The following is a 21,952-nucleotide window of genomic DNA, read 5'->3' as shown; positions in this document are numbered from 1 at the left end:
GGAGAATTAGGGGAGATATTTCATAATTGCATTTTTACATAAATTTTGAAGCTGGTTCTTCTCAAAGCCAGCCAAAGAGTTATAGGAAGAAGGAAATGGTGACTTTATTCCTTCGTAAAACTTCTTTATGTTTTATATCTTAATGGGTTTTGTGATGTTCTTTTTAAATATTTGCAGTCATTATCTGGAAAATACAAATGCTTCGAAATGCACTGTCAAACGAATGTATTATTTTTCTATATTTTAAGTGAGTCAGAATGAAGAAACGTTTTTGAACACTGCAGGCAAGATTCTTTAAAAAGAGATTTATTCCTTCTAAGTAGCATCATCTCCATGTAAACACAGAGTTTAAAACTTTTGAGGCTTTGTGCACTTGTATCATTTTAGATACATCTTTGTTGATTGTCTCCCATCCTTTGCTTGCCCCATTCCGGAGCTCCCCCCATCTATCTCTTAGTGTTCGGTTCTGCCCGTTAAGCACACAGGTTCGTCTTGATCATGAAGTTGACTAAGACACTCAAAAACATATTTGATGCCCTCAGTCATATACACCTTGCATCATATCCAGAGTCCAAATAACCTGAAACCCACCGTAGATGGCCACCTGCTTCTTCATTTGTAACCCTCCTTCTCACTCCCAGAATTAGGAATTCTAGTCCAGAAATCACTTCTGAATTACAGAAATTGTTATCTAAATTGTTCGGAGAGAAAAATACCACTCCATGTAGAAAACTCATGTGTTAAGACCCCTGCTAATGTGTGTTGCCTCTTTGTGCAAAATTAAAACTCTCCCCTCCCCGCACAAATGCACATATTCCCCTCTGAGGAGATGTACCCCAGCAGTTGCCCAAGGTTTTAAGGAGAGACATACCAGGTTTCTGCAGCAGGTGCTACTGAGTCAGGCCCCCCTTCTGCAGCGACCAGGACGTTCAGTCTTCTATAAATTACTGTCTTCAGATTAAGAGATTTGAGGACTGTTTCTAAAAGAAAATAGGTGATGAATGGTTTAGCAACTGGAATAGACCTGCATTTACAAAACACAAAGTGTTTAATGTTTACATTATATTGCATAGGTTTAATTTTGATATTAATAATACATGCTTATTTTAGTAGACTTTGAACAGACGGCAAAAAGAAAAGAAAAATCCCTTATTTCCCAGAGTAAGTCATTGTTAACATGAGATTCGTAGATTATTTTTACTTAAAAAGAAGGAATAGGCATTGTTGGCTACCCAACACTTGTGTATATTGCAACAACAATTTTAATGATTTTATGAATGTTTCAAAATGGGTGTAACATATATTACTAATTCCCAGTTGTTGGACAAACGGATCATCGAAAATATCATTCTACAACTGGAATTCTGATGTTCTTCATCTGAGTAATGAATTGTTTTCCTTTTAACGACATAAAAATTTTCATCCAACCCAAGGTAGAGGCCACCACTAGGGAACAAGGTTTTTTTGCTTTTTTTGGTTTTTGTTAACAACACATGATTACTGCTATTGTAATTATGACAACATTGCTACTGCAGAAAATTATCTTATTATGAATTTCAGTCTCTAATCTCAAGGATAATTTTTATTACCCATACTGCAGTTTTAATAAGATAATATGTCAAGAGTTTATTTACTGTTCTAGGTAGAGCCACAGATTTATTTATTCAGAGCCTTTCAAGCAATCAGACCACACGCCTGAGAACCATGTGCACATCTGATTAATTTTCTCATCTAAGCAGGGCTCCACTTTAAGAACATGAATACGGACACACAAAACATTCTTCCTTTTGTGAATATCCTAACTTGGAAAAGAAAGGAATATTATTGTCAATGCTACTGCTCATTTTACCATTTTTTTGTTCGAAAAGATTCCTTCGCTAGAGAAGTTACCTATACCACTGTTTTTCCTTTTTGTATTTATTGCACGTGAAAACACTGAGTTGCCTAATCAAAGAAAAAGTTGTCTGATCTTTTCTTTCCTGCTAACTGGGATTGCAAGAGACATTTTGAATCCATTTGGACAAAGATGATTTTTTTTTTTTTCTTTTTTAAACTAGCGGTTCCTTTTTTTTTTTTTTTTTCCCATGTGTTAATTCTTCTCTCAACATCCTGGCTTCAGTGGCTATTTTCAATGAAAATTCTATTAGCCATATCTCAATGGTATCATTAATCAGATAAATCTTTCTAACAGCTAACCAGGATTTCTCAGAGTGAGCTGGAATAATTTTCAAGGATATAAAGACACATAAAGTGACCGATACTCTTAGATAAAAAGCAGTTGACTCACGATACTCTGGACCCAATGGCCATGTGTCAGTCTGTGTCTGCTGTGGTTACTGCTCATGGTGCAGGTGCCCAGGCAGCCAAGACAACTGGATTTGACCAAGAGGTGTCCCCCTTGGTTTTTTTTTTTTTTTTTTTTTTTAACGTTTATTTATTTTTGGGACAGAGAGAGACAGAGCATGAACGGGGGAGGGGCAGAGAGAGAGGGAGACACAGAATCGGAAACAGGCTCCAGGCTCCGAGCCATCAGCCCAGAGCCTGACGCGGGGCTCGAACTCACGGACCGCGAGATCGTGACCTGGCTGAAGTCGGACGCTTAACTGACTGAGCCACCCAGGCGCCCCAAGGTGTCCCCCCTATTTTAAAGAACCAAACATCTGCCACTGACTGACAGGCTTCAGCTCCCGTGCTCCCTGAGGTACATTTCGCTTCTCTCCAAAATGCCACAAGTCACATGCAGGTCAAAAGAACCTCTTCCGTGTTTTATGGGGCAGCATTTTGTGTCTGCCCCCAGGAAGCGGGTAAGAGTGTGGGCACATGCAGAAGTGGTGTCTGAGAAAAGTATCTCCTTTCAGGTATTCCCACTGCCTGCCCACCTCCATGGAGGTGGGGGAGAATCCCGCCCATCTACCTGGCTACCTGCATACTAAGTGTGGGACCCACCTCTGTTACACAGCCAATCGAGGCAATGCTTTATTTAAAAAAAACAACGCATAGGACGCCTGGGTGGCTCAGTTGTTAAGTGTCTGACTTTGGCTCAGGTCATGATCTCACGGTTTGTGGGTTTGAGCCCTATGTCGGGCTCTGTGCTCACAGCTCAGAGTCTGCTTGTGCTTCTCTCTCTCTCTCCCCCATCTCTCTGCCCTCCCCTGCTAGCGATCTCTCTCAAAATAAATAAATAGACTAAAAAAAAAAAAAAAAGAAAGTCACTCTGTTTACTAGTAAGCAAAAGACACTGAGTCATATGAAAGAGAGGTAAGCCTCAGATAGAAAAGTAACTAAAAGTAGGACTTTGGGAAATGCTTCCTCTTTTTGTAAGATTGGACTCAATAACTTCTCATTAAGATTGCAATAAAATTTTGTGTTTCAGTAAGAATCCTATAGTCAATGCATGGTAGACATACATTTATATATGCATTTTTCTACCGGATTACCAAAAGGTAAAATCAACACTTTATATAATCTCACAGTCTTTTACAAATCCACATGCATTAAAATCAGTAACCATGATTACATAGAACATAGGACATAGAGTATTTTAGCAGCCACAGCTGCTATGCCAGTTCTCCAGGTATGTTATCAAAAACCTGTAAGAAACATTTTTTGGGGTCTAAGGCGAGAAGCTGGAGGAGGGATTCTGCATTTTTAAAAAAAAGTTCATTTATTTATTTTGAGAAAGAGAGAGAGAGAGCGTGAGCAGGGAGGGGCAGAGGGAGAGGAAGACACAGAATCTGAAGCAGGCTCCAGGCTCCGAGCTGTCAGCACAGAGCCCCACGCGAGGCTCGAACCCACCCCAGGATTCTGGTTTTTAGCTGACAGAATTCTGAAATTTGCCAAGTGTAGCTTAAGAGCTCTCACCATACACACACACAAAGGTCACTATGTGAAGTGTTATATATGTTAATTAACTTGATTATTGTAAATATTTTACAACGCAGACATATGTTAAGTCATCACAGTATATACTTTAAATATATACAATTATGTTTGTCGATTATACTTCAACAAAGCTGGAAAAAGAGAGGTTCGGAATGGGAGCTGTAACACCTCTAGGTCGCATCTCCCACAGGACACCCAGACCAAGTCGAGAAGAACAAGGTGGTTCATTACCACATGTAGGTCATCCTTCATTAGGAGGAGGCCGAAGAGAGTGACAAACGGAAATGCTTCTCAAAATCAAATTAAAAACTTTTTTTTTTTTAACAATTGGCAGCAAAAGCTATAGGTAAATCAAACCAGTTACAAATGATAACCAAAAATGATAATGGAAGTCTCAGCAAAAGAAAAAATCACGTAAGCAAGAAAAGGAGCCAATTGAAGGCAATCTATTCACTTTGAGTCTGAGTAAGAGAGGCAGAAAGAGAGAGAAGTACTGTGTCACAGAATGCAAAGAGCGACTCAACAATAAAGCAGAAGGCCCAGCATCAAACGTTATAGAGACCTGGGAGGATGAGGAATATAAACACAGACACACACACACACACACACACACACACACACACACACACACACCCCACAAACACCTATTGGCCCTCCAAGAACCTTATACTTTTTGTTTGAAAGAAAGCATCCAAAATACTATTGAACCATAAGTCAGCTGTAAAGGTATTTGTAGGTGAAGAAGTGAATGCAGGGAGTTTAGACCACACTTTTGAGAAATATGATGGTGCCATATTATTAGAGAGGGTAACAGATGTAAGGAAATGTATTCCGTGTGCACAGACTTGAGCAGTTTCATAATCTGCTTGAAGGAAACAGCAGACAGAGAAGACTGAGGATGAGGAATGGGTGTGAAGCTATCATTCAGGAAAGTAAGGAAATGTTAAAGGAAAAATGAAGGATAGAGGTTGAGGTCCAGAGGACATTTTAAACAGGGCAAGTATTGAGATGGGGTATTGGCTTAAGGAAGTGTGGTACATGTTTGTTAATTTATAGAATGGAGTCACCAGAGATTTGAAGTTGGGAAGAAAGGATGGAGGGTGGGATATAAGTTTACATGTACATATCTGCCCTAGTAGGTTTGGAAGCTAGGAATAAAGGAGTCAGGAGGCTGGGTGATAATGAGGACCCGATAAACATGTGGCACTAACGGGTAGGCTGAGTGTTGTAACTATAGGATTATCAGCCTTTAACAAAGTCCGAAGTCCTCGTGGGACTGTTGGCTTGATGCTATAAGGCTGAGTCGATGGCTAAAGGGTAAAGCAAGCAGAGTAACAGAACGGCTGCTGGAAAATCTACATTAATATTAATAGCCGACACTTCTTGAGCATTACTAAGTGGCAGGCACTCTTCTAAGTGAACTGCATGGCCTAACTTATTTATTATTCATACGAGATAAGGGCTATTAATATCTCCATTTTGTCAGAGGCACAGAGAATCTAAGTAACTTGGCCAAGATTTCAGAGCTTGTAAATGGCGAAGCCAAGCATAGAACCCAGACTTCTGACTCTAGAGGTCATGCTTTCAACCCCATCACTATTCCACCTCCCATATTAATGAATTAAATGAGTGGCAAGTGATAGAATTCTACTTTTTCTTAGGCAGCTCTTCAAGGGAAGTTTCAGGCTTGCGCGAGAGCACATGTTTCTCAGGTCTGGATGAACTTGCCCATTGCCCTTTCATCCTCGGGAGCAACCCTCCACTTTCGTAAGGTAATGGCACCCACACATGCTCCATTCTGCTTCCGTGTGCCCATGTTTGCATTTCCTGCCTCCTGTTAGCCTGGGCTGGGGTCAGCCCCACTCATTTTCATTTTTATTTTATCTATCTATCTATCTATCTATCTATCATTTAGTTGTTTTTTTAATGTTTATTTTATTTGACAGAGAGACAGAGCATGAGTGGGGGAGGGGCAGAGACCGAGGGAGACACAGAATCTGAAACAGGCTCCAGGCTCTGAGCTGTCAGCACAGAGCCTGATGTGGGGCTTGAACTCACAAACTGAGATCATGACCTGAGCCAAAGTTGCACACTTAACCAACTGAGCCACTCAGGCACCCCTATTTTATTTATTTTTATATTTTTTAGTTTATTTATTTATATTTAGAGAGAGGGAGAGGGAGAGGGGGAGAGAGAGAGAGAGAGAGAGAGAGAGAGAGAGAGAGAGAGAATCCCAAACAGCATCTGTGATGTCAGTGCAGAGCTCATTGTGGGGCTTGAACTCACGAACTGAGAGATCATGACCTGAACTGAAATCAAAAGTCTAATGCTCAACTGACTGAACCACCCAGACACCCCTCATTTTCATTTTTAAATACACATCCAATGTCTTCCCAGTATACTATAAGCTTAGAAAGGTCATTGAAGATAAAGGACATTGTTCCTATTATCTATTGCTGTGCAAAAGATCACCTCAAAAGCTAGTGTTGTGCAAGGGCAACCATTTATTATTTCTTATGCTTATGCAAATTTGGAAATGATTGCCTTTCCTTAAGTGGTAGGTAATATTAGTTACTAATACTTGTCATCATTATCAGCAGCATCATGGTATAAATGACCCACAACCAGGTATTGGAGAAGCTATACCTCTTCCCTTCCTAGAACCCCCACACCCTTGCATCAGGAGTGTGAAACTGTGGGAAATCTCACAGGCTGGGATTTCTGGGTAAGTTCCGGAATGTTTTAATGAACTCAGCCAGCATGGTATTGTAGAAACAACTTGGACCAAATATGAGAAGACTTGACACTTAGTCTGGTTCCACCACTTGATGGCTGTGCTAATTCTGGTAAATCATCATCACTTGTATTCTCTGCACATCAGTTTCTTAACTTAGGGAGATGGGTGCTCACCTCACTAGCTTGTTGCAACGTGGTTGCGATAATCAGATTGCTGGTATGTGTCGGGTACTCTAAAAAGTGTAAGGCGCCAAACCAGAATGCTCAGTATCTATTGCAGTCTTTCCTACCATGGTCCTGTTTGAAAAGCTTTGCACATGTTCAGTCATCTAGGAGGCCACAGCTGTTATTGACCCCACTTTACTTTTGGAGACCGAAGCACAGAGAGGGCCAGTCATTTGTCCAAAGCCGGGCAGCTCACAAATGACAGAGTGAGAAGCCAAAGAGAGGTGCTCACTCCCAACTGGGAGGGATCCAGGGAACCCTGTGTACCACCTCCAGGTGCCACTGTGAGGGCACAGAATGATGGCATCTCGAGGGGGAGGCTGGGAAGGGGGTGCCTGTCCCAGGCTGATAGGGAGTAGCCGAGAGCAGCCTTACTTGCTTATAGGCTCCTCTTCTCTCTGAGGCATTGCATGTGGCAGGGGAAGGTTATTTCCCTCCGGCTTTCTTTTAAGGTGCCTGTAACTAGCCCTTTGGGAATGCCACCCCGAAGGCTGAAACCCAACTTCTTCCTCCAGGAGCTCAGGGCTCTTGACAAGGGGGTTTTAGTCTCTTTGGTTTCAAGCAGAGAAACTGGCTTGGTCCTCAGTGATTTTGTTTATCATGCTGGAATTCATATCATATTGTTTCTTTCATCCCATTTGTCATTCTCTGAAACAGGAAAGAAGATAAAATGTAAGAATGATAACCTTCGGGAGAGCCCGAGCCCCAGATGGTTGTCCTCCAATGTCTGAATCAGAGGCTGTAGCTGAACATTTAGGCAATTTCCCGCTCTCGTTACAGATAATCATGGTTCCTAGAACTTTGAAGAATGCAAATAATTCCATGCATAACGTTAATGCAGTAATAAAATCCAATGGTGAAAATTCAGGTAAAAACCCCCTCACCTTCCAAGTATATGTACCTAGCTCCACAGGTGGCTTGGTTTAGAAAAAAATACTACTTTCTTTTTTTTTTTTTTTAACACTTATTCATTTTTTGAGAGACAGAAAGAGACAGTGTGAGCAGGGGAAGGACAGAGAAAGAGAGAGACACAGAATTGGGAGCAGGCTCTAGTCTCTGAGCTGTCAGCACAGAGTCCTACATGGGGCTCGAACCCATGAATCGTAAGATCATGACCTGAGCAGAAGTCTGATGCTTAACCGACTGAGCCACCCAGGTACCCCAAGAAAAAATACTACCTTCTTAAAATTTGTACATTTATTATCCCCCAAATATCCGTAAATTAGACTATGGCCTTGACACTTCCTAATGTAGTCAAGTGCTTATAACTTGGGTTGAAAATAAAATCACTGGTGAATATCATTCGATATTTAGCAAACATTTCTTAAGTGCCCACTTTAAGGAACCACTGTTTTACTGCAAAGGAGAGCAAGAGTTGGTTGCAAACCTTAAAGGAATTCCTGAAAGTGAGACTGTCAGATGAATAAGATTTCCAAAACTAAAGGATTGACTAGCTCATAGGAGCCCATCTCTTTAGTGGGAAGCCAGAGAAGTTGGAGAGCTTCCCGGCTGGTGCCATGTTGCCAAGGAAGTCCCAAGAGGGAATGCCTGTACATAAGCTGGGGTAGAGAAAGAGCTGGGCCACTTTCCCACATGTCCAGATAAAGAAGTCAGCCATCAAGGACTACTAGAATATACAAGCCAGAATCTCACCATGACAGGGTTCCAGTAAACAGAGATGTGCCAGCTCACAAAAATGAAAATCAATGGGAACAGTCCCACGAGTGAAATGGTCAAGATATATGTGTGTTGGGTTTTTAGGGCAAAAACCAAAGCAGACTCTGGTATAGCTTTTGTCTGTGCTTCTTTCTTTGTCGCCGGGTATGCCTTTTTGAGAATGGCTCCCTTAAAGACAAGGACTCCTGGTGTTGTATCTCCTTTTAGATGTGGTCTACAAACAAGATGGTGGCCTGAAGGAATCTAAATTTTGAGAACACTGGTGGAGGGACAATGGTCTGGGAGTTTCCAAGGGAAGGCAGGAGCCTTCCAACTTTTCCATCTGGTCCTGTGACCTGGATTAATAAGGGCGCAGGAAAGTGCCTACCAAAGTGAATAGAAAAAGGACAAGGTTCTCTGCATTTGCTCATTTCTAGCAGACACATTGTTCTTGGCTGACCTTTTAACAGTGGGAGAATGCAGCCATTGATGTCGTGTGAACATTCTCATGTTCAAGGGCACCCCCGGAATCTAGATGGATATTTTTGGGGCCATCTCTCAAATACCGGGATGAGCATGAAACCCACTGAATATGACCTTAGGCTGAAGAAGATACAGTTGTTTTTAGGGGCAAAGGGTCACGTCAGTGCTTATTGTCCACTGCCCTCCATTTGGAGGACAGAGATGTTTCTTATAAAACAATATGCAAAGAAAGGACAATACATCCCTTCTTGGTGAAGTGCAGTGAATGGAGTCCCATGAAGTGCAGTAGTGGTAAAGTGGGCTTTAATGAGAGGCATAGATTAAGAAATATAACTTTATTCTTACCTTCCTCATGAAGAATGTGGGGTTTAAGGATTTATTCATGTATAGCCAAAGTTTCAGCCCCTTCCTTCCCTTCCTTCCTTCCTTCCTTCCTTCCTTCCTTCCTTCCTTCCTTCCTTCCTTCCTCTCTTTCCCCTCCCTCCCTTCCTCCTTTCTTTTGTTCATTTTCTTTTTTGGATGTCTGCTCTTATTTCTTTATAACCTTAGAAAATCTCATTTTTGACAGGACTCAGGCTTAGAGGTAGAAGCTCTGAGAGAGGACAGCCTCCGTTTATTGCCAATCTGTTCCTGGCATTTTTCTTTGGTCTCCTACATTCTCTTGGCCAAAAGTTTAGCATATTCTGCAGCCTTTTCCTTATTTTTCTTAGATGCTGTTTCTTCAGAGAATCACGCCGGAATTTTTGCTGGAAGATACATGCAGTAACCAGATGCTGAATCTTGGGTGCTTTGTTTCTAGGTTTCTTAACTTCTTTGTTTAAGGGCTTTGTAACAACATGCTGGTGGACATAATCTTCTTTAGAGAAATTAAAAAGTTTTCGATTCTTTTTTTTTATTCTATTTAATTTATTTTTTGAATTTACATCCAAGTTAGTTAGCATGTAGTGCAACAGTGATTTCAGGAGTAGATTCCTTAATGCCCCTTACCCATTTAGCCCATCCCCCCTCCCACAAACCCTCTAGTAACCCTCTGTTCTCCATATTTAAGAGTCTCTTATGTTTTGTCCCCCTCCTTGTTTTTATATTATTTTTGCTTCCCTTTCCTTATGTTCATCTGTTTTGTGTCTTAAAGTCCTCATGTGAGTGAAGTCATATGATATTTGTCTTTCTCTGACCGACTAATTTTGCTTAGCATGAGACCCTCTAGTTCCATCCGTGTAGTTCGCGATTCTTTTGGTTCTTTTGGGGCCCAGGCGATGAGGCACACCAGTATCAGTGAGTCCAGGAATATCCTTCTCCCCGTGCCCCCAATTTTCTCTACAGTGACCAAGCTGAGAACACTGAGACTGGTATCCACAATGCAACCCTGAACAAATTTGCACTTTCTTTCTCCAGTCTTCTTGGTCTGTGGCAGGAATACCCCCTACTCAGCAGCAGTTGGACATAGCCACGGGTCAAGACATTTTGCTTCGTGAGGAGGCCTTGTTTGTCATTGCCACCATGGATTTGGACCATGTAACCCTTCCATTCTTCACCTGGACCCTCAGCAGCAACTTCTGTGGCCGTGTGCTTCTCATAAAAGACATGAAGTTTGTTTCCTTCAATGAGTTTCTGGCAGCCAGTAGCTGGGAAAGAGATGTTCAGCTTTGTCCTAAAGCAGCCTACCACCTCTGAGGTGTCAGGGAAACGAGCTCTTTTGTTAATTCTTGAGGCTAGTTTTGTAAGATTATTTTGAGAATCAAATTGAAACCTCTCACAGGTTAATATAGTTAAGCTACAAAAATTAATTTATTCAGACATTTTTTAAAAAAAGAAGAATGAAATTGCTTAGTGATGAATATATTCATTTTCCACATTATTTATCTTTTAAAATTTTATATGCTATTTACTTCTAATTTCTAAGTATCCCCTCGTTTGGGGACATGCCTTCAGTTGATTTTAGGAATGTATATTGTCCCTATCAGAGGTGAGGTGGGACAGAGTTTAGAACTTACTGAAATGGATATTTATAAATGTCTGTGGTCTTAATGACTTTCAAACAAAAAGTTTGTTATCCAAAAAGTTTTATAATATGATGTTAGCTTGTAAGAAGTGATGAAACTGAAGATTTTTTTTTTTCCTTCCCAGCTATATAACTTGTAGTTAAGCTTTAGAGATTGCTTTAGGAAAGAGACACAAGTTTGAGACTTCAGATAGAAGCACAAATTTTGCTGTCTGAATTTATGGTAAGTGACAAGAGGAGAAGTCAAGTTGGCTGGTACAGTTTTACCTCATCTTATTTCTTCCTTGATGTATAATCGGTTTTAGTGATTTAGACTCATTTAAAGGTCTCATTTTTCTATATGTGACACATTTCTGCAGCATTTTTAAAGAGAACAAAACAAACACTGTTATTTGCACCATCTTTCTTTTAAACTTGGTTATTTGTGAACATTTAGAATGAATTGCCTTTCAGAACTTTGATTGATTGGCTGACCCATTTTGAATAATGTAGAACCATTTATTTCATAGGGGGAAAAAAAGAGATAGCTTCATCTTCTATTTGAAAGAAATTCAACTCTTAAATCAGGCATTTTTAGTTTTCAAATAATCAAAATTAATGTCTTTTCAGAACCCTTACTTGATAGACCTTTCGTGGTGTGTTTTGATTAACTGTCTGGTTGATTGATTGATGGCCCTTCCCTTATTGGGCTGAATTGCTTGTGAAGGTGTCTACAATAAAAAGACCATGCTGTGTATTTTGTGAATGAATTCAGCTGTTGGTATTTCTTTTGTAGTTTATAAGAGGCTATGGATCATTCGGCGTTGGGACTTCAAAGCTGTATTTTGGCTTCTTCATTTTGATATGTTTTATACATCTAATACCTAAATTTCACAACACGTCAAATTACAATAGAAGGTTTATGTTTCTGAAAAATCACATTAATCTTTTAAAACACCTGATGTTATTTAACTATAGTATCAGCAGTTTATTAGTGAAGGTTTAACTATTTCTGCAACTGTATAATAACATTCATACTCCAGTTCTGGTTTGTCCAAAAACTCCTAGAGAAATGGAGGGAGATGCTTTCTATTTGTGACCCCTTTATGTTTGGGAAAGTTATTTTAAATTTCCACACTAAACTTCCTTTGGACTTTGAATCCAGGCTGTTGAATTAAAATTCTGATTCTACATTTCATTACTGTTGGTCCTGAACAAGTTTACATAATTGCTCTGTGCCCCATTTCTTTTCTATAGCTGGAATCATATTACCTCTTATACTATTATGAAGATCACATGACTTATTAGATACCTAGCACATAACAAGTTATTCTTATTACTTTTTATTATTCTTGATAACCCTAGCCTAAAGAATTATGTTTCAAATCTGCGAATTTCTATGTGACAGCGGGTGTTGGCAACATATTAGAATTCCAGAAGGCTTATTCTTCTTTCTGAATCTTTCTATGAAAGCAACTATAATTAGGTAATGCAAATTGAGATATTTTATCAATTTCCACTAACTAAACAGTTATTGAATATCTACCACGTGTCACACTTTGTATTGCACTTTATGAATGCAAAGACAAATAACATGGCATCTCTTTTTTAAATCTCAGTAAAATAGGTTATCAAACATTTGAGCATCTGCAATTTGCCTTGCATGTAGAATTATATTTAGGGGCCTGGGTAACTGACTAAGTGTAGGGCCTAGTCAAGATTATCAATGTGAACTGGGAAGATCTATGGTCACATCTTTCAGAGGCTCCATAGAGTATCATTAAAGACAGAAATTTCATCATTGAATTTTGGTGATGTTCAGGGAGGAGACAGAAGTTGCAATGCCCTATGCTCTCAACACCCTGCAAGCTTGGGGTATGAGGTAATCTGCTGGAGGGCCACGCAATTGCCCCTGATCAACCCAAGATTTAGGCCTGTTTATGAATGACATAAGTTCACAAATTGGCTTAAAGATGAAGATACTCAACTCATCAGGGAAAGTGATATCATGGTAGAAATATAGAGAATTAAAATCAGAGGGAGACATTTTACTCTAAGGACTAGTTATAATACACCCTGATTTTGAAATTAATCCTCCTCATTTGATAAATTTCACTGACATGGGGTGTGTGAATATACATGATAATCAGAAGATAGCTGGAGTTGTCTATTAACAAAAGATTAGCAGCTACCCTAAAAAGATAGAGATTTAAACACTTAGGAAGATAATTGGACAAATGTGTAAACTATGCTAGATCTTTTTCCATTGCTTTGCTGGTTGAAGTAAATTGAATCAGCATTGGGGGAGGGTGGACACTGTGCTTTTTAGGAGAAAGAGGGCAGGTTTTATGTCAGGCAGACATGGATGGGGAGGTGGGGTGATACGATAGGATGTTGAATCCTGACCTGTGATTCTACATCTGTAACCCTGGGTGACATAACGAATATTTTATTTCTCTAGGACCTCACATGCATAAACCAAAAACTGGTTTGAGGATTACTACTAAAATGTGTAAAAGGCACTTGGCAAGGTGTCTGTGTACCTGGTATTTCAATAGAGTCTTGAAGAATGGTTATTTCTGTTTACTTAAACCACTAACATGAGCGTATCCAACACTGGACTAGGGAAACTCAATCCTATTTTCTTTGGGAAGCTGGCTTAGGCTTGAGTGTTTTCCCCACTGGAATGTAAATTCTTTCAGGGCAGGAACTGAGCCTTTGTCTCTAATTATTCAACATCTAGTACAGAATCTGCCTCTTAGAAGTCATTTAATCAATTTTGAATGCTGAGTTCTACTCTGCTTAACAACTTGGGTGATCACAGAGGTTTGTAGATAATAATAAATGTAGTTCTGAAGAGAACAGAAATTTCTAACAAATACAATTCCTTTTCTGTGATGGGCAGAAACAATAAAGGAAATTTATCTTGACCTAACAAACATTTTTCTATTTTACTTAATAACAGTATACCTTTGATTTTTTTTCCCGGCAAATTGCTTGCATAATGGTTATTTGGCAGAAGATTTTTGTCTATTTTTGTAATTTTTTAAAGTAATCACTACACTGAACCTAATTTTTCAGTCAGTTCGAACTCACGGCCCTAACATCAAGAGTGGTATGCTTAGTGACTGAGCCAGCTGGCGCCCCGACAGTTTATTTTTAACTAATCTAATGTTTATCAGGTATAATCATATGATTGGTTGGCATTGAGCGAAATACACTGAGAGAGGAGTTTCTTTCAGGCATTATTTTTAGTACATTGAATCATTAAATATTGCATAGTTCATTCTCCTGGCTATAGCAAGGCAACCATGAAAGCTAGCTATCTTTTGCCCTTTAAATATTGATAAATGATAGAGACTACTGTGGTTAAAATGCTAATTAACACGGCAAGCCAGTCAAAAGTTGATTAGTAATTTAAATGATCTTGAAAATTGAATAAACTTTTAGAACTGGAAGGGACAAAGCCCCACAAATCAACGTGTTTTTGTCTATAAAAATCAAACAAAATTGCAATGAAAAAAACATTATTATTATTATTATTATTATTCTTTTGCTTAGCTACAAAATACAGAGTTGCTAAATTCTTCTTCATATTACATAAGAGCATGGATCATTTATTTTACTGTCTTTTAGTTCCTTACCCAAGAGCAGAACACTTACTGGGACCCCATAGGAGCAATAGTGACATATACTTAGGTTATTCACTACTAGAGGCTGTAGATGGCAGACATTTAAACAATGTCATCTAATCCAGAGGAGATTTTGTTATTGGATGGAACTTAAGCTTCCTTCCTTCTTCCTTCCTTCCTTCCTTCCTTCTTTCCTTCCTTCCTTCCTTCCTCCCTCCCTCTTCTTTTCTTTTTTTTCTTTTCTTTTCTTTTCTTTCTTCTTTTCTTTTCTTTTTTCTTTTCTTTTCTCTTTCTTTTCTTCTTTTCTCTCTTTCTTTCTTTCTTTCTTTCTTTCTTTCTTTCTTTCTTTCTTCTTTCTTCTTGTCATTGTAAAAGAAGTTAAATGGAAAATTTCTGAATCTTCTGAACTCATGGAATGATAATTTTCTGGCTTTGCTAATAGTTTTGTGTTTACTAAAATATAATAATTAAAAAAATGTTTTAGGATCTTCTTTGTTAGGAAGAAGAAAACCAGGTCACCATGAAGAAAAAACAATAAGTAATAAGAAACTGATGTTTTGTTTTATTTAGTTTTTGAAAAGATAATGTTTTAAAGTTTAAGAACTACTATATTCCTTATTTTCTAAAAAGTATTTTACACTTCCTCCTCCGAGAAATACTTTCATGGTTTTCTTCCTATCTCACTTGTCATTTAGTTATGTTATGTTCCTGAACTTTGGAACTCTGAAAAAGAGAGCAGCTTTTGGGCTCAGTTCCCTGCTGTCTTCTCTACTCTCCCTACATAACACATTGCCAAATGATCCCATCCAGCCCCATGGCTTTAATCCTATCAACAGAGTGATATAAAACTGTACCTTTGCAATTCTGATCTCATTGCTGAATTTCAGACTCTTAGGTTCTTTAGACTAATTGGCATTAACTGTTGGGAGTTTAACAGCTATGCCAGGTTTATTATGTTTAAAACAGACTTGGTAAAAATCTCCAAAGGTTGTCCCACTGATAAGGCTAGAAACTTCAGAGCCCTCCCTGCTTTCTCTCTGTTCCTGACATTTGACTTCTAGTCCATCAAAAATCCTGTTTACTACAAATGGACGCTTCTCTCCCACTGCTCTGCTACTGCTCCCAGTTTAAGGTTCCATGACATCTCCCCTAAATGGTGCAATACCACAGATGGCTTTCTCTGCTTTCATTCTTACTCTTTCCCCAGTGCTCCAACCCCTAAGAAAACATATAAGGGCATACTTTTAAAATTTAAGTCAAGTATCCTATTCAAAACCTTCCAAAATCTCTTCTTTCACAGTCAAATTGAAAGCCCTTTGTTGTGGTCTGCAAGACCCCACATGAGCTACCTTATGTCTACCCCATTCACACATTTCCTATGCCTTTCTTTCCTCATTATGCAATTGCCTTCATTCACATTAGTTCTCTTCATCAGAGTGTTGTTCTGCAAGAAACAGATAATAAATATATTAGGCTTTTAAAGCCATATGGTCTTTGCCACAACTTCTCCATTCTGCCATTATAGCCCATGAAGAGCTATAGGCAATATGCAAACAAATGAATGTGGTAGTGTTCCAATAAAAGTTTGTATTTAGGTGTTGAAATGGAATCTTACATAATTTTTACGTATCACAAAATATATGTATTTGCATTTTCTTCAACCATTTAAAATGTAAAATCCAGGGGCGCCTGGGTGGCGCAGTCGGTTAAGCGTCCGACTTCAGCCAGGTCACGATCTCGCGGTCCGTGAGTTCGAGCCCCGCGTCAGGCTCTGGGCTGATGGCTCGGAGCCTGGAGCCTGTTTCCGATTCTGTGTCTCCCTCTCTCTCTGCCCCTCCCCCGTTCATGCTCTGTCTCTCTCTGTCCCAAAAAAAATAAATAAAAACGTTGAAAAAAAAAATTTTTAAATGTAAAATCCATTATTTTTCTAAAGTTTTTTAATTTATTTTTTGAGAGAGAGAGAGAGAGAGCACCAGCTGGGGAGGGGCAGAGAAAGGGTGAGAGAGAATGCCAAGCAGGCTTCATGCTGTCAGCGCACAGCCTGATGCAGGGATTGATCTCACAAATCATGAGATCACAACCTGAGCTGAGGTCAAGAATTGGATGCTTAAATGGCTGAGCCACCCAGGCACTCCATTAAAATAAAAATCCATTCTTAAGGCATGAGCTGTGCAAACGCAGGCAATGGGCCAGATCTGGCCCACAGGACAGTTTGCCAATCCCTGTCCTTGATGATCCTTACATACGATAAGCTTGGTCTCATCCTAGGGCTCTCTCATTTGCTCTTTGATCTTCTGGACTTCTGGATACTTCTCTCAGATCTTTGCATGATTGTTTCTTCAAATCATCCATGTCTCTGATCCTATGTCATTTCCTCAGAGAGTACTTTCCTGACAACCATTCTCTTCCCACTCAATGCACTCACACTACTTATGTATTTTCTAGAACTTATCTCCACTTTGAGTTAAGTGATTTACTGGTATACTTGTTTAATGGTCTGTCTTTCCTATGAAAAGATTGACTCTCTATAGACAAGGATCTTGTCTTTTCCTCTACTTTTTTCCAAGCTCCCATTGTAATGATTGCCTCATAGTTGGCTCGATTAATATTTGTTGAATGGATATATAATCAGAGCTTTTTTTTTTTTTTTTTTGCCTAAAAGCAAAATTTGTTGGCTTGGTAAAAATGTCTGGGTTATCTAAGGTCTATAAAGTTCAGTTTTTTCATTTATAACGTATGTTTAATAATAACAGCATGAGATATCACCCTCACACCTGTCCAAATGGCTAAAATTAACAATGCAGGATGTTGGCGAGGATGTAGAGAAAGGAAAACCCTCTTGCACTGTTGGTGGGAATGCAAACTAGTGCAGCCACTCTGGAAAACAGTATGGAGGTTCCTCAAAAAGTTGCAAACAGAACTGCCCTGTAATTCAGCAACTGCACTGCTAGGTTTTTAACCAAAGAATACAAAAATACTGATTCGAAGGGATACAAGCATCTCAATGTTTATGGCAGCATTATCTACAATAACCAAATTATGGAACAGCCCAAGTGTCCATTGTCTGATGAATGGAAAAAAGATGATGTGGTGTATGTATACAATAGAATATTACTCAGCCATCAAAATAATGAAATTTTGCCATTTGTAGTGACATGGATGGAGCTAGAGAGTATTATGCTAAGTGAAATAAGTTAGTCAAAGAAAGACAAATATCACATGATTTCACTCATATGTGAAATTTAAGAAACAAAACAGATGAACATAAGGAAAATAAGAAAAAGAGAGAGGCGAACCATGAAAGAGACTCTGAACTCTAGAGAACAAACTGATGGTTACTAGAGGGGAGGTAGGTTGGGGGATGGGTTAAATAGGTGATGGTGGATTAAGGAGTGTGCTTGCTGTGATGAGAACCAGGTTGTGTATGGAAGTGCCGGATCAGTGAATTGCACACCGGAAACTAACATTACACTGTATGTGAACTAACTGGAATTTAAATAAAAACGTAAATGATAATAATAATAGCAATACAGAGGTTGATTGAAAGATAAAGCTGAAGATATGTGTGAAGAACTTAGACCAGTGCATCTTACAGATCAATAATAAATTACATGAATATGAGTTCTTGTCACTTTCTGGACTCTAAACTTTGAGGACAGAGATAATATCTTTCTTGATACTATACTTTCCTGGCTTCTGGCCCATGGAAAGGTCAATAAATGTTGTTGATTTAATGAGTGAGTGAATGAATAAATGATACAGGAAGTCAAACACTGCAAGTATGATAGACCCGTGGACATGCAGTGGTGGTATTAATCGAAGTAAGTATGTCACATGTAGTCAGATAATCATAGGAGTTTGCTTTGTATGTCTGTTTTTTAAACTCCGGGCTCTTGCTGGCCAACTATCATTGACTTCTGAACATGATGTGAAAGTTGAGATTTGGGAGCTTCAGTAGCCGGTGAGACAGATCTTATAAAGTTCACCTTGGGAAACAAAAACATTTGGTTCTTTGGGGAATTAGGAGACTCATAAGATTTATTTTATTTTACTTTATTTTATTTTATTTTTTAAAATTAATGTTTATTTATTTGAGAGAGAGAGAGAGAGAGAGAGAGAGAGAGAGAGAGAGGATGGCAGGGAGAGAGGGAGACACAATCGGAAGCAGGCTCCAAGTTGTCAGCCCAGAGCCCAACGAGGGGCTGGAACTCATGAATCATGAATGAGATCATGACCTGAGCCAAAGTCAGATGCTTAGCTGACTGAGCCACCCAGGACGCCCTAGGATTTATTTATTAATCTACAAAAATGAAACAGTTTGGCATATTTGATACATATTGTTTTTCTCAGGTTCTCGGAGGAAACTTAGATTTAACCTGTGAGGGAATGGCAAAGCTCTCTTCATCGAAAGCAAGGTAGTGCGGTGGTCGATGAATCAATGAACTGACCAAAGAATGTTCATTTGGGTCAGGCCACATCTGAGGGTGTGATGGCTTTTGGAACTGCATTTGCGAGGATGTTACACCTGAGTCCTCTTCGGGAATTCTGACTCTCTCCATTTGCAGAGTTAGACCAACTTTTTTTCCTCTTAGATTGTCCTGAACTTGCTCTTGATTGCCAGTAGTTTTTCTCCACGAATCATGTGATTGTGATGTGATGAGAAAAGATCAATAACCTCTTTGAAGTTTTCATTTCAGTCTGAAATCACCTTATATTCTATCTTCTGTAATTTTTGCCAAGACAAAAAATTAAAAAGATGGTGCTAGGAAAAAAAAAAGATGATGCTAAGCTATGAAAACATTCAAACATGTAATTGTGTCTAGTAAATGTAATTTTAAGTTAATCGTTGACGGTATATCTTTAGAGAAAATTTGAATGAGATCTTTTTTTTAACCCTGCCCTTGACACCTGGTTTTCAGCAGCCATGATGGAACTGCAATGAGCACAGTCCAGGAAGATGAAGACAATTTTGAAACATATTCTACTAAACAAACAAACACCACCCCCCTCCGCCAAGCTACAATAACGGAAACAAAAGAGCATTACAGATTTTAGAGGAGTTGAATAGTCTGTACTTCAGTGTAGTCAAACTTTTATTCTAAGCTGTATTACTTGAAGTTCAATACAGTTTGCAGCATATTCTAGTTCTCTAAGAGAGATTTTGCCGACAAACATGTCTTTCTGTAAACTTTAAGTTAGAAAGCAAATTTATCTGTTCATTTGAGTTTAATGCCTTTTCTTCAAAAATTGGTAAATTGTTCCAAACACAGGTTGAAGTGGAACGATACAATCTATAACTAGATATTGTTTCCTTGAAATCATGAAAAATACATACAATATGTGTTTATGTATATTTTATATATATAAATATTGTATACCTTCCCATTTATTTATATTTATGTGTGTATCTGTGCATGTAGATGTATATAAGTTTCCATAAAGATGCTATCATTTCAAATAACAGAAAAAAGTCTTAGAAAGTTTTACTGGAACTTACTGTCTTACAGAATATGAAGTCTGGGAGAGAACACTCGCAGGGCTGGTGAGGTCATCTGCTTAGCAATATTACTGAAGGCTCAGCTGTCCTCAGAACTTTGGCTTTAGCATCAAGTTCATTCCCTCATGGCTATAATTTAGCTGCCACAGCTCCAGCCTTTACTGCATCTCAGTACCTTCCTTATACAGAGGCAAGAAAAGTATTCTTATAAAAAATATTTGTTTTAGGGGTGCCTGGGTGGCTCAGTTGATTGAATGTCCAACTCTTGATTTCTGCTCAGGTCATGATTTCATAGTTGGTGAGATCAAGCCTCATGTTGGGCTCTGTGCCGACAGTGTGGAGCCTGTTTGAGATCGTCTCTCTCCTTCTCCCTCTGCCCTTCCCCACTCGCTTTCACTCTCTCTCAATATAAATAAACATTTAGAAAAATATTTGTTTTAATCAAAAGACTCCCACAAATGACTTCTTTTTGTAGAAAATAGAAATCACGTGTCAATTTTTAGAGAAATTATTTTCCACCACAATGGAGTTACCAAGATTAATTTGATGAGGCTGAGGGTGGGGTAACCTCCTTCAGGGCATGGCCAAGAAAAGAATCGAGGTTGTTATTTGCTCTATACTGCAGCTCTGCCCAGGAAGATGTGGGGAGGGGAAAGACTCACAGAGAAACAGCAAAGCACATCTGGTACAAATTCCAACTTTCTGTCATCTACATGTGCTAACACTTTTAGTGTTTTTTATTTTTGCTTTGAATTTCTAAATCAATTTTAGACAAATAATGTAGGGAGTCTATTGATGTAAAATTGCATCTTTCCTATCCTGATCATAAAATAATTAAAACAGAAGCATTTTGAAGCAAAAGGAAACCAAAGTTGATTCCAAATTATTAAAATATAGCTATTTAAAATGGATTTATGCTTGTATTTCCTTGTCGTGTGACTAAGGGTGTTATTTCCTTACTACATGAAGCAGAGATGGAAGAATTAAACAGTGATATGGAAGAGATTTTCAAATTGTACCTTGGTCAGCTATTAAGCCCTATACATTTCAAGATATTTAATGAAATCAGATTAAAGTGCACTATTACATGGTATATATATTTATATGCATATAGGTGTGTGTGTGTATATATATATATATATATATATATAGTGATGATTGTCCTCTTAATTAGCAAGTGATATTACAAATTTTTAAACATTTTATTAAAATCTAAACAATGACTAACTAAAGGAGAAATTTTGTAACTAGAATTTGAATAGAAATTTGGAAGGGAAAAATATAAAGGACAACTTTTCTAAACTAAAATAACACAAAACAAAAGCGTTGTGCTTTGTGGTTTTCTAATTCATTACATATAAGTTCCTCTCTCAGTTGATTTAACACTAAAATGAATATAAGTAGCAACCAGTTTTCCTGGAAACATACCTCTTTAGTGTTGCATGGATGTATAAGAACATGATTTGGTATCAATGACTTATTCCCAGGTTTCTATTGTTCCCATGCCTTCCTTACCAGTTACAGGGAACCAGAAACCACTGTAAATGTCAAGAAAAAGGGCTTTGGAAACTGTAGCCAAAACTGCTAAGCAGGATCATGTAGTAAAACATGGAATTTAAACAAAAAAAGAAATCGGAAGCAATAGAAAACATAAACAGCATAGAATTATTGGGAGTTCTGTATCAGACAAAGGAAATGTCTTCTCACTGGCTGAGGATGTTTTCTGAATTTCCAGGCATTTTCCATGGGAGTCCAAATCAAGTAATTTGTTGACTCTGATACTGTCTCACAGAAGAGAAAAGGGCGGGGGGAAGCACAACATAGTGGATGGAAATTCAAAAACAAGTACATATCATGAGG

The 21,952-nt window shown here is 38.6% G+C and overlaps 1 pseudogene; it reads right to left on the bottom strand.

Annotated features, from left to right (window-relative positions):
• Positions 1 to 9,537: 9,537 nt before the first annotated feature.
• Positions 9,538 to 21,952, bottom strand: part of LOC112849794 (small ribosomal subunit protein eS6-like) — a 74,106-nt pseudogene continuing 61,691 nt past the window's right edge.

This window comes from Puma concolor, chromosome C2, assembly GCF_028749965.1.
Source record: "Puma concolor isolate L17-30 chromosome C2, mPumCon1.1.hap2, whole genome shotgun sequence".
Classification (NCBI taxonomy): domain Eukaryota; kingdom Metazoa; phylum Chordata; class Mammalia; order Carnivora; family Felidae; genus Puma; species Puma concolor.
Note: the sequence above shows the minus strand (reverse complement) of the source record. Positions and strands in the feature narration are given on the sequence as shown.